At 43.6% G+C, this 14273-nt stretch overlaps 1 long non-coding RNA gene across 1 annotated transcript in view; it reads right to left on the reverse strand.

Moving 5' to 3' along the window:
- Positions 1 to 1111: 1111 nt before the first annotated feature.
- LOC137524616 (uncharacterized) overlaps positions 1112 to 14273 on the reverse strand; it is a 32991-nt gene continuing 19829 nt past the window's right edge. Inside the window, exons 2-3 of the long non-coding RNA XR_011022736.1 lie at positions 2567 to 2714; positions 1112 to 1261 (exon numbers count right to left, since the gene is read on the reverse strand). This is a non-coding gene — a long non-coding RNA (uncharacterized lncRNA). The remainder of the gene's footprint in view (positions 1262 to 2566; positions 2715 to 14273) is intronic.

Genomic DNA, 14273 nt, shown 5'->3' on the forward strand with positions numbered 1-14273 from the left:
GACCGCTCAGCTGGTTAACACAGGCAGTGACATGGTTAAATTCGCATGGCTCCTTGCCATGCGAAATCGCATGCGAAATCGCGGGTAAATCTGCATGCGGAAACGCAGCCGCATGCGATTTCTTCAGCGGTGGAATCCAGGCGATTCCGCACCGCTACAGTGGAAACGAGCCCTTAGACAACCGCTGAGGCTGTCACAGAGCAGCTGTATTTGTACTGACATTTGATTACACACAGGTGCACTCTATTTAGTCATTAGCACTCATCAGGTAATGTCTATGGGCAACTGACTGCACTCAGACCAAAAGGGGCTGAATAATTATGCACACCCCACTTTGCAGTTATTTATTTGTAAAAAAAAGTTTGGAATCATGTAGGATTTTCATTCCACTTCTTACCTGTACACCACTTTGTATTGGTCTTCCATGTGAAATTCCAATAAAATGGATTCATGTTTGTGGCAGTAATGTGACAAAATGTGGAAAACGTCCAATGCAATACTGTGTGTGGGCTGGTGCACACCAAAACCCGCTAGCAGATCCGCAAAATGCTAGCAGATTTTTAAACGCTTTTTTTTATTTTTATGAGGCGTTTTGCTAGCGTTTTGCGGATTGCTGCTGCGGTTTTCAGTATAGTAGATTTCATATATTGTTACAGTAAAGCTGTTACTGAACAGCTTCTGTAACAAAAACGCCTGCAAAACCGCTCTGAAGTGTCGTTTTTCAGAGCGGTTTGCGTTTTTCCTATACTTAACATTGGGGCAGAAACGCATCCGAAATCCAAAAAATGCCTCACCCAGGCATTTTTCGTTTCTGCAAAACGCCTGCCGCTCTGGTGTGCACCACCCCATTGAGATACATTGACCAAGCAGATCCGCAGCCGCAAGCGGATCTGAAAACGCCCAAAAAGCCGCTCGGTGTGCACCAGCCCTGTGTGTGTGTGTGTGTGTGTGTGTGTGTGTGTGTGTGTGTGTGTGTGTACACATATCTACACACACACACACACAGTGGGATGTGAAAGTTTGGGCAACCTTGTTGTTTTCCTGTATAAATCGTTGGTTGTTTTGATTAAAAAAAAAAAATGTTAAATATATCATATAGGAGTCACAGTGATCTTTGAGAAGTGAAATGAAGTTTATTGGATTTACAGAAAGTGTGCAATAATTGTTTAAACAAACTATATATTTATATACATACTACTATTTTCACAGCCGCGAGCCTCTGACGCCATCCTGCATTGCACTGATCTGATTAATAAATTGCCTGTAATGAATGATCACAGCATTAATAAGATGCCTGTGGTCATTCATAAGATGAAAGTAAAAACACATACACATCACTTTGGCCGGATCCACACTATAAGCACTTTTCTGAGCACTTTGTGATTGATTAGTGCTTTCTGAGCGCTTTTTAAAAATTTCTCCCATTCACTTTCATAAAAATCGAGGCAATTTTTCGTGTTTGCGCAAATGCGAAAAATTGTAGCAATTTTTACCGCGATTTTAATGAAAGTGGGAGAAATTATTAAAAAGCACTCAGAAAGCGCTAATCAATCACAAAGCTCAGAAAAGCGCTTATAGTGTGGACCCGGCCTTCCTGTGTACAGTTCACAGTACACAGGATAAAATGTGGTGACAGTAGACAAAAAATAAAATACATGTAAATTACCTAAAAAAATAAATCTCCCATTAACCCCTTCTACCCCCCCCTCCCCCCCCATAGTAATCAAAATAAAGCACTTAAGGGGGGAAAAAAGGTAAGTATTTTAACCACTTCATTCTATCTGGACGACTATAGTCGTCCTGTTAGAAGCTGTTAAACTCTAACTGGATGCATATTTGCATCCAGTGTTACTGCAGTGTGTGCCAGCTGCTCGTTCCCCATGGCTTTTACAAGCCAGTGATTGGTGAAGGGTAGCAAGCATTCCCCAAGCCAATCACAGTGCCTGTATTAAATGGTCATGACCCCGTTCACAGGCCATGTCCATTCATAATAAGTAAAAAAAAAAAAAAAGAGAGAAAAAGAAACCTGAACATTCCCTGGTAACCCAGGATAGTGTTTCTAGCGCTATCTTAGTGAAACAAAAATAGTTAAAATACATTTTTTAATAATCAATTAATATAATCCCTTCCAAATCTCTGGTTCATCTTTCAGCAGGACAACGACCCCAAGCACACAGCCAAGATATCAAAGGAGCAGCTTCAGTACAACTCTGTGAATGTCCTTGAGTGGCCCAGCCAGAGGCCAGACTTGAATCAGATTAAATGCCTCTGAAAAGATCTTAAAATGGCTGTGCACCGACGCTTCCCATCCAACCTGTTGGAGCTGGAGAGGTGCTGCAAAGAGGAATGGGCAAAACTGGCCAAAGATATGTGTGCCAAGTTTGTGGAATAATACTGTATTCAAAAAGATTTGAGGCTGTAATTGCTGCCAAAGGTGCATTGACAAAGTATTTAGCAGAGCCTGTAAATACTTACGTACATGTGATTTCTTGGTTTTTTTTTAATACATTTTTCAAAATCTTAAAGGAGTCATCAGGCAATGTTTAAGAAAATAAGTGCTACTTACCGTGGGGCTTCCTCCAGCCCCAAACTCCCAGCATGTCCCTCGCCGCAGCTATCCCTTCAGCCGTCATCGCCGGGGACCGGGACGGAGCTGCGGCGAACTCCTTTAAGTAAACTTTTTCCTGTTGTCATTATGGGGTATTGTGTGTATTCTGAGGAAAAAATGAATTTAATCCATTTTGGAATAAGGCTGTGACATAACAAAATGTGGCAAAAGTGATGCACTGTGACAAATATGCAATGTATGACCAATTCTGATATAGTAAACTTCTGATAACGTAAACTACCTTTCCTGGTCCATTGGAGTTTACTATAAAGGGATTCTACTATATACATATTGAGCAAAACATGCTGCTTCCAGGATTGGTTAATCAGGCAGACAACAGCAAAAATTGGATCGAAATGCAGCGGTTGTGCAAACAACGGTAATTGGTGATAAGTGATAGTACCAATTCATCTGAATGAACATTAAACAACAAGTGTTGCAGCCATGGTTTATAATTTCAGAAGCCTAGACACCACTGCTAGAGGCTGCTCTGAGGAGCATCAGTCTGTGCTTAGTCCCTTGCAGTCTGCACAGTAGGATGATGCAATCTAAGCAGCTGCCCCACACACACAGTCTGAAAATAACAGGCTGTTCAATTGAAAAATTTCACTGAAGAGTCCTTACACGAAAAAAGGTAACCTTGGAGATGGGTGTAATATAGTATCATATAAAGATAAATGAATGCAGCTCATTGAGGTTTTATCTCCATTGTTGATTTGGAATGTTGTAAACAAGTAGAGAGTTTAGTGGATTTTGTGCTTTCCCAGCATTTTTGAAGTGTTGCAATCAATTTATCCAGTGTAAAAGTAACTGAAAAAAGTAGAACTAGTTTTCTGGTAAACCTTTACTTCAAATAGATACGCTATCTCTCAACATGGCAAGGACAATATTTGGCCCTAGATTATGATGGACACATGACTAGGGTAGGGATAAGGGATGATTAATGAGATGTAAATTCTTCCAAATGAATGCAAATATTTATGCAAATGTATGCAGCTTGAAAATGGACCAATCAATTTAAACCCAGGTTTAAATTGATTGGTCCATTTTCAAGCTGCATACATTTGCATAAATATTTGCATCAACTTGGAAAAATTTGCATATATTTGATCATACCTAGTGGGGATTAGATTGTTAGTCCCTCTGAGGCATTCTGCAGCGCCACGGAAGAGGTCAATGCTATATAACTACTAAAATAAAATAATAAAAATACTGTTGAGGCGAATTCTAGCTGTCTGAAGCTTCATTTAAAATTTGGAAGCATCCACATAAAGATAGACAAAATTTACTAATATTTTCCAGTATTGTTCCATTTTACAGAGTCAAACATTTTATTGGCTTCTAGGGATAGATAGTAATAGTTGGCATATATGGGGGAATTGGATATTTTTCTCATATTTGTTTGGCAGATCAACCTGGGGCAATCCCCGATATCTCAAGTAAATAATGTGTTTTTTCCTGGGTTTTGAAACTGCCACAATCAGGGCCTCCTTTACTGATTGGGTTAAGTGAGCTCTTCCAAAGGCAGAACGGAGGAGTTCCAAGAGCCTCGGATAGAAGATGTCTTTACTTTTCTGATAGCCCTGTACAGTAGATATGGATTAAGATGCAATGGGGCCCAAGGCAAGGTAGTAGATTTGGGCCCTCATTGTGAACTTTTTGAGAAGCTGAAGTAGCTGGTGGGCTTCTTGACACTCTCCAGGCACCTGCTTAGGTTGCCTGGTGGATGAGCCTGCTTTGCTGTGGAGGGATATTAGTTGAGGTTAGAACTATATTAATTTCCTCTCTAATTCTATTCTGGCCTCTGTGCTTAGCTCAGTACTCTTTAAATCAGTGTTCCCCAACCCTGTCCTCACGGCCCACCAGCGGTGCATGTTTTGTGGAAATCCACAAAGGTAGTTAATCAGCTCTGCTGAGACACTAATTACCTCACCTGTGAATGTTTGTGGTTTACTGCAAAACATGTACTGTTGGTGGGCCTTGGGGATAGGGTTGGGGAACTAGGCTCTAAATGATCATCTAATTCTTGATTGCTTACAATATAAATTGATAGAAGGCATTGAGCATATCATTAGTACTGGTCATACCTGTATCTTATATGATTCTAGGGATTGCTGTATGTGCTGATTGTAACCATAGGAGGTATGGTATTAAAAGGCACAGGGGGACACTGGAAGCACAGTCTTACTGAACTTCATTCCAATCGGTAGCGGATACCCCCTTTCCCAGAAGAAATCTTTACATTTTATCTAATAGATCATCAAGGGGGTCTGTATGGCTGATATTGTGGTGAAACCCCTTCCACAATGTGATGTCATGACAGTTTGCTGTCTGTGAACCTCATTCCATTGTGGGAAAGAACAGCTTTTTTTTACTGACTTTTTGAATCGTTAACGTTTTTTAGGCAGACATTTGCTTCCGTACTGCTGATATGTAAATAGATGCTGTTACACATATTTTGGAGAATATGCTTTGGTGCTTCTTTCTATATAGTACTTTTGGTAATGCTGCTAGTGTTTGGCTTATAATTAATGGCCATTATAACTATATTTTTGGGCTTATACATGTAAAATGCACTGTTATATCATGCGATTAAGAGTGTTTGCCCTCTGGTGGATTATACTATGCATTACAGGTTGACAGCTTCTGTTTCACAGTTCCTCATCAGGTTCTCCATTTGGGTATAGGGTCAACCTTTCTGACAGGAGTTGTTAATTTTGTCTGAAGACTTGACAAAGAATCTTTGGATTCTAAATGCCGTGCATCGTCACAGACCCGGCACTTCTTATGTCTTTTATCATTTTATGAACACTCAATAAAGTATTCTTTTAGACAGTGTGGATCCTTTTGTGAAGGTAATTAAGGTAAATTAATCAGAACCATACACCATCAGCAGATCCCCTCATGTGAACACCTCCTTAACCACCCTGGCGTTCTATTAAGATCGCCAGGGCGGCTGCGGGAGGGTTTTTTTTAAATAAAAAAAACTATTTCATGCAGCCAACTGAAAGTTGGCTGCATGAAAGCCCACTAGATGGCGCTCCGGAGGCGTTCTTCCGATCGCCTCCGGCAGCCAGAAGTAACACGGAAGGCCGCAATGAGCGGCCTTCCGTGTTTGGCTTCTCCTGTCGCCATGGCGACGAGCGGAGTGACGTCATGGACGTCAGCCGACGTCCTGACGTCAGCCGCCTCCGATCCAGCCCTTAGCGCTGGCCGGAACTATTTGTTCCGGCTGCGCAGGGCTCAGGCGGCTGGGGGGACCCTCTTTCGCCGCTGCTCGCGGCGGATCGCCGCTGCTCGCGGCGGATCGCCGCAGAGTGGCGGCGATCGGGCAGCACACGCGGCTGGCAAAGTGCCGGCTGCGTGTGCTGCTCTTTATTTGAGCAAAATCGGCCCAGCAGGGCCTGAGCGGCAGCCATCGGCGGTGATGGACGAGCTGAGCTCGTCCATACCGCTAAGATGGTTAAAGGATACTGTAATAGATAGCGGAGATACCACCGCAGAGGCAAGCAGTATGGCGGCTATCTCCGCGTATCAGCCGGCGGTCTCAGCTGCGGTTACTTGCTGGTGCTCTGCCTGGTCCTTCAATTGCTCATAGACTGAGGGCTACGCACATACCAGGACCTTTATGCGAATAGAAGGGGAGTCAGCTGATCAGTCCAGTCAGCTGACTCCAACAGTACTCTGGATTGGCTGAGTGACTGGGGTGGCACTGTGGAGCGCTCTCAGTATATATAGGACCTGCATGTCAGTTGCTCCTCGTCTGCTGTTGCGAATGCAAACGTGTTAGCGCTCAGACCTTAGTCAGATCCCAAAGTGTGCTAGAACCAGCTGGAGCTGGGGATCCACACTTAGCCAGATTCTGTTGATAGCTTAAAGTACTAATTGCATTGTATTATCTGTTGTGACCTTCTGCTTGCTTTGACTATTCTCCTGCTTACTGATTCTGTGCCTTTGCCTATCTGATTCCTATTGCCGACTCTGCCTGAACATAACTCTGAGTTAGCCTTCTGTCTCTGTACTGTATCTTTCCGTACGTTGCCGAACCTGCCTGTCTGACCATTCTGTCCTCACCAGTGGGCCTAGCCACTGGTGAGGGATTCTTAGTATTTAAACACCTGCTCCTCAGGTGTTCATTAGCTGCAGTACAGTCTTAATCACCTGCTCCTCAGGTGATCACTAGTGACAGTGCAGTCTGTAACACCTGCTCCTCAGGTGTCCCCTAGCTGCAGTACAGTGTTAATCACCTGCTCCTCAGGTGATTCTTGGCTGCTGTACACTCTGAATCACCCGCTCCTCAGGAGACCTTATCTCCAGCTTGCTGGGGCCAGTACTCTTGTGTCCTATAGAGATACCTCTCTCTACCAGCTCCTCTGGGGTAGCGAGTATCTCTATCTCATTACTGTTGCACCAAACACTTATCTCACATTTGGTTGTCCTGTGTCTTGCTATACTAGCATTATTGGCGATTCTGCAGATCACCACATAATCAGGTATAGAATCTGTATTGTTGGTGATACTGCAGATCACCAATAATCAGAAAATCTGTTCTTGCTGACACCAATCGTTACAGATACCTGACCTGAAGCTGCAAAACAACCTAAGGTAAGCCCAGAGGTATGTTCATGCGGGATCCACATATCTGCATTATTCGTTCCTCTTCTCATTTCACTGGTCTCCATAATTGCTCCTTGAAAATTTTGGCTTTGGGCTAAAGTAAATTTTCAGACAGGAAGAGGCAGGCTTGCTGAGATGTTCCCTCCTATCACCCTCCCATTTCCTTCTCTTTTTCTCCCAATTCACACCACTTAAAGGATACCTGAAACGGAGAAAAAAAAATGCTCATAGGGGGTACCTACCTGGGGAGGGGGTGAAACCTCTGGATCATAAAGAGTCTTCCCTCGTCATCTGCCACAGGCTGTTCCAGCACTGGGAGCATAAAACAACTTGTCAACAGGCGCACTAGCAATGTCCCGAACAGACTTATTTAGAAAAATCAGCCCGAATCAGGTACGCACTACTGCGCAGGTGTGAGCCAAATGCACCTGTGTAACAGCAGGGACTTTATTGGGCTCCGCTATTTCCTCCAGAGCTCGAGCAGGATGGTGCTAGCATGCATGTGCAAGGAGATCACTCTTGGGGGGGTCTCAGTGCTGGAAATGGCTGGCATACGAGGATGGGGGAAACCTCTTTAGGATTCAGTGTCTTCTCCCTCCTGAGGTAAGTATCCTTTTATTTCCTTTATAAAAGTCACAGGTTTACTTTAAGGCTGCTTTCAGAGTGTGACGTTACAGGCGCACGTTAGAGCAGCCTGTAATGCAGCACAACTCACAGTAATAAAAATTAATGGGCTGTTTACAGTGCCCACGTTGCGTTACAGTGTAACGCTGGATGTTCAAATACAGTGCAGCATGCTGTGCGTTATATGCGGTTTTAGCTGCGTTAGTCTGTTTGCACATGCTCAGTAATTTGTTTTTTGTGCAGGAGAGGAGGAGGGGAGAGTCCGCTATTGTGGGCAGCCACATGGCTAATTATTATTAGGTAGCTTTGACTCAGGTCAGGTGTGCTTTATCTCAGCTTGAACTTCATATCTTGGGGGTGAATAGCAATCCTCTGAGGTGGATTTTTTTTCAGCCAATTGCTTCTTGCTTGCAGTCTTCTATTACTCCCTTCCTTACTTACTCCTTGGAACACCAGGCACAGCAAGTATTCTACCTAAAAAACCTGTATTTTTCACTTGAGAAAGCAGGAAACATGGTCTTTTAGGCCTCTTTCACAGTGGGACGTTGCGTTTGATGCAACGTTAAAGGTTGCATAACGTGCCCCTAATGCAACGCATTGAAAGACTATAACTTGGACGTTATAGTACATTCTTTAGCCCTGCGTTTGGTGCGCCGTTTTCATCGCACAGTGATGGAATGAAGCTGGCGCATGCGTTACTTTTCTTTCTTTTTTAAAAACTTACTGAGCATGTGCAACACACAACGCAGCAAACGTATTGCTTAACGCACAGCATGCAGCACTTTCTAAATATTGCTACACTTTACACACAACGCAACGTGTGCACTGTGAATGTCGCACAGACTTTGTATTGCTGTGCGCTAGTCTGCATTATAAAATTTTCTAACGTGCGACTTTAACGTCCCACTGTGAAAGAGGCCTTAGTGTCCAATAAATGGTATTTTCCTAATCCCATTCCTCATATTTTAAACTGTTTTTTAAATGTTTTTTACTCCTGAGCTGCCTCCCTCCTCCCACCTGTCCCTAGTTCTAAAGTGGTATAGTGCTCTAGTTCACAGTGCTTAGTTGGGCAGCACGGTGGCGTAGTGGTTAGCTCTCTCGCCTTGCAGTGCTGGGTCCCTGGTTCGAATCCCAGCCAGGGCACTATCTGCAAAGAGTTTGTATGTTCTCTCCGTGTCTGCGTGGGTTTCCTCCGGGCACTCCGGTTTCCTCCAACATTCCAAAAACATACAGATAAGTTAATTAGCTCCCTCTAAAAAAAAAAAAAAAAAAAAAAAAATTGGCCCTAGACTACAGTACTTACACTACATAATATAGACATATGGCAATGGTAGGGATTAGATTGTGAGCTCCTTTGAGGGACAGTTAGTGACATGATATATAATATATATATATGCCAGCATGCCATATATATATGTCTGCATGACAGCTCACTGCCCATACAATCCTATGGGCCAGTTCACAGTACTGTGCTGTAACTGATCACGTTATTCTAACTCACTGCATGCAGGCTTTGTATTAAAGTCTATGTCCAGTCTCCATTGCAGTTCACAGTCATAGCACAAGTGATATGCAACTGACAACTGTGAACCTAGCCTGAAGGTTTTTAAATACTGTAGATTGACAGAGAGAGAGGCCTTAACCTCCTTGGCGGTCTGATTCTTTCCAGATTTTAGGGTCTAAAAGCGGTGCAATTTTTTTTTCACTCTTTCAGACCCTAAAACCTGAAAAAAAATCATTCCGGCAGTGAGATCTGCAGCAAAATAAAAAAAAATGTACCTTCCTGGGCTCCTGTGCTGCAGTTTTCTCTTTGTCCACAAGATGGCGCTAATATACATATAAACGAACTTCTCTATATTTCTCTAATATAGAGAAGTTCGTTTTCAATATTAGCCCCGCCCCCGATGACGTCACGTTGCCACCACCGCTCTGCTGCCACCACCACGGCTGCGCTGCTCCAACTGGCTGCCGGGTCCCCGGAAGAATAGCGGGGACATGGGGGATCCCGGCGGCCAGGGAAAGACCCCACACTGCCGGGGAGAGAGGCTAGAGTCCCGCTGTGCAGCGAGATCGCGCGCGGGACTCCACAACCACAAGTAAGGCTCTGCAATGCATACCCCGACCTGAGCTCGGGATCACCGCTAATAGCTTGTTTTTTCTACCCCGAGCTCAGGTCGGGAAAACCGGCAAGGAGGTTAAAGAGTACGTAAACTGAGAAGGATATTAATTTTTCCTTTTAAAATAATACCAGTTGCCTGACTTCTGTTGATCCTGTGTCTCTAATACTTTTAGGCCCCGTTCACACTGCACCCGTTTCCAGCCGCGTTTTGGAAACGCGTGCAGGTGGCCGACACGCACGACATCAGACATTGCATAGAGTGCAATGTCTGATGTTCACACTGCATGCGTTCCGGACCTGTGCGGTCCGGGAACGCATGCTGCATGCATTTTTTGTAAAAACGCATGGCTGTCCCATTCACTTTTCAGTGATGGGATCAGCCACGCAACGCACACAAACGCGGATGGCGTGCGTTCGTACGCGTTGCGGTCCGCACGCATGGCCATCCGCGTTTGTGATGTGAACGGGGCCTTAGCCACAGACCCTCAACAAGCATGCAGATCAGGTGCTCTGACTGAAATCATACTGAATTACCTGCATGCTTGTTTCAGGTGTGTGATTCAGCCACTGCTGCAGCCAAATAGATTATATATATATATATATATATATGAGAGAGAGAGAGAGTCACAGGTTTACTTTAAGGCTGCTTTCACAGTGGGACGTTACAGGCGCACGTTAGAGCAGCCTGTAATGCAGCCCAACTCACAGTAATGAAAAATCAATGGGCTGTTTACAGTGCCCACGTTGCGTTACAGTGTAATGCTGGATGTTCAAATACAGTGCAGCATGCTGTGCGTTATATGCGATTTTAGCTGCGTTAGTCTGTTTGCACATGCTCAGTAATTTGTTTGTTTTTTGTGCAGGAGAGGAGGAGGGGAGAGTCGCTATTGTGGGCAGCCACATGGCTAATTATTCACTGCACTGTTTACTTCCTTGGAGTGGCCGCTGATTGGCTGGCGGGACCACGTGATGCGGAGTGTTCCGATCATGTGGTCTCCGCAGTCTGTAGGACAAAAAAGGCGCACCCAGAGCCGCAAAAAGCGTCTATATGTAGCATCCTCCTATTACCACCACCATGCGTTGCGTTAGGGGACGTTATGCGACCTTAAAGGGATACTGTAGGGGGGTCGGGGGAAAATGAGTTGAACTTACCCAGGGCTTCTAATGGCCCCCCGCAGACATTCTGTACCCACGGAGCCACTCACCGATGCTCTGGCCCCACCTCCGGTTTACTTCTGAAATTTCAGACTTTAAAGTCTGAAAACCACTGCGTCTGCGCAGCTGCATCCTCACTCCCGCTGATGTCACCAGGAGAGTATTGCACAAGTCCAGTATGGTCTTTGGTCTGCGCAGTATGCTCCTGGTGCCATCAGCGGGAGCGAGGACACGGCAATGCAGGCGCAGTGGTTTTCTGACTTTAACCACTTGAGGACCTAGGCTTTCTACCCCTTAAGGACCGGCCACTTTTTTTCCATTCAGACCACTGCAGCTTTCACGGTTTATTGCTCGCTCATACAACCTACCACCAAAATGAATTTGGCTCCTTTCTTGTCACTAATAAAGCTTTCTTTTGGTGCTATTTGATTGCTCCTGCGATTTTTACTTTTTATTATATTCATCAAAAAGACATGAATTTTGGCAAAAAAATGATTTTTTTAACTTTCTGTGCTGACATTTTTCAAATAAAGTAAAATTTCTGTATACATGCAGCGCGAAAAATGTGGACAAACATGTTTTTGATTAAAAAAAATCCATTCAGTGTATATTTATTGGTTTGGGTAAAAGTTATAGCGTTTACAAACTATGGTGCAAAAAGTGAATTTTCCCATTTTCAAGCATCTATGACTTTTCTGACCCCTTGTCAGGTTTCATGAGGGGCTAGAATTCCAGGATAGTATAAATACCCCCCAAATGACCCCATTTTGGAAAGAAGACATCCCAAAGTATTCACTGAGAGACATAGTGAGTTCATAGAAGATATTATTTTTTGTCACAAGTAAGCGGAAAATGACACTTTGTGACAAAAAAAAAAAAAAAAAAGTTTCCATTTCTTCTAACTTGCGACAAAAAAAAAATGAAATCTGCTACGGACTCACCATGCCCCTCTCTGAATACCTTGAAGGGTCTACTTTCCAAAATGGGGTCATTTGTGGGGTGTGTTTACTGTCCTGACATTTTGGGGGGTGCTAAATTGTAAGCACCCCTGTAAAGCCTAAAGGTGCTCCTTGGACTTTGAACCCCTTAGCGCAGTTAGGCTGCAAAAAAGTGCCACACATGTGGTATTGCCGTACTCAGGAGAAGTAGTATAATGTATTTGGGGTGTATTTTTACACATACCCATGCTGGGTGGGAGAAATATCTCTGTAAATGACAATTTGTTAATTTTTTTTACACACAATTGTCCATTTACAGAGATCTTTCTCCCACTCAGCATGAGTATGTGTACAAATACACCCCAAAACACATTATACTACTTCTCCTGAGTACGGCGATACCACATGTGTGGCACTTTTTTGCACCCTAACTGCGCTAAAGGGCCCAAAGTCCAATGAGTACCTTTAGGATTTCACAGGTCATTTTGAGAAATTTCGTTTCAAGACTACTCCTCACGGTTTAGGGCCCCTAAAATGCCAGGGCAGTATAGGAACCCCACAAATTACCCCATTCTAGAAAGAAGACACCCAAACGTATTTCGTTAGGAGTATGGTGAGTTCATAGAAGATTTTATTTTTTGTCACAAGTTAGCGGAAAATGACACTTTGTGAAAAAACACAATTAAAATCAATTTCCGCTAACTTGTGACAAAAAAATAAAAACTTCTATGAACTTACCATACTCCTAACGGAATACCTTGGGGTGTCTTCTTTCTAAAATGGGGTCATTTGTGGGGTTCCTATACTGCCCTGGCATTTTAGGGGCCCTAAACCGTGAGGAGTAGTCTTGAAACGAAATTTCTCAAAATGACCCGTGAAATCCTAAAGGTACTCATTGGACTTTGGGCCCTTTAGCGCAGTTAGGGTGCAAAAAAGTGCCACACATGTGGTATCGCCGTACTCGGGAGAAGTAGTACAATGTGTTTTGGGGTGTATTTTTACACATACCCATGCTGGGTGGGAGAAACACCTCTGTAAATGACAATCTTTTGATTTTTTTAAACACAATTGTCCATTTACAGCGGTATTTCTCCCATTCAGCATGGGTATGTGTAAAAATACACCCCAAAACACATTGTACTACTTCTCCCGAGTACGGCGATACCACGTGTGGCACTTTTTTTGCACTCTAACTGCGCTAAAGGGCCCAAAGTCCAATGAGTACTTTTAGGATTTCACAGGTCATTTTGTTTCAAGACTACTCCTCACGGTTTAGGGCCCCTAAAATGCCAGGGCAGTATAGGAACCCCATTAATGACCCCATTTTAGAAAGAAGACACCCCAAGGTATTCCGTTAGGAGTATGGTGAGTTCATAGAAGTTTTTATTTTTTGTCACAAGTTAGCGGAAATTGATTTTAATGTTTTTTTTCACAAAGTGTCATTTTCCGCTAACTTGTGACAAAAAATAAAATCTTCTATGAACTCACCATACTCCTAACGAAATACGTTTGGGTGTCTTCTTTCTAGAATGGGGTCATTTGTGGGGTTCCTATACTGCCCTGGCATTTTAGGGGCCCTAAACCGTGAGGAGTAGTCTTGAAACAAAAATGACCTGTGAAATCCTAAAGGTACTCATTGGACTTTGGGCCCCTTAGCGCAGTTAGGCTGCAAAAAAGTGCCAATCATGTGGTATCGCCGTACTCGGGAGATGTAGTATAATGTGTTTTGGGGTGTATTTTTACACATACCCATGCTGGGTGGGAGAAATACCTCTGTAAATAACAATTGTTTGATTTTTTTTTACACACAATTGTCCATTTACAGAGAGATTTCTCCCACCCAGCATGGGTATGTGTAAAAATACACCCCAAAACACATTATACTACTTCTCCTGAGTACGGCGATACCACATGTGTGACACTTTTTGCAGCCTAGGTGCGCTAAGGGGCCCAACGTCCTAATCACAGGTCATTTTGAGGCATTTGTTTTCTAGACTACTCCTCACGGTTTAGGGCCCCTAAAATGCCAGGGCAGTATAGGAACCCCACAAGTGACCCCATTTTAGAAAGAAGAAACTCCAAGGTATTCCGTTAGGTGTATGGCGAGTTCATAGAAGATTTTATTTTTTGTCACAAGTTAGTGAAAAATGCCACTTTGTGAAAAAAAACAAAAATCAATTTCCGCTAACTTTTGACAAAAAATAAAATCTTC

The sequence above is a fragment of the Hyperolius riggenbachi genome, chromosome 7 (assembly GCF_040937935.1).
Source record: "Hyperolius riggenbachi isolate aHypRig1 chromosome 7, aHypRig1.pri, whole genome shotgun sequence".
Lineage (NCBI taxonomy): Eukaryota > Metazoa > Chordata > Amphibia > Anura > Hyperoliidae > Hyperolius > Hyperolius riggenbachi.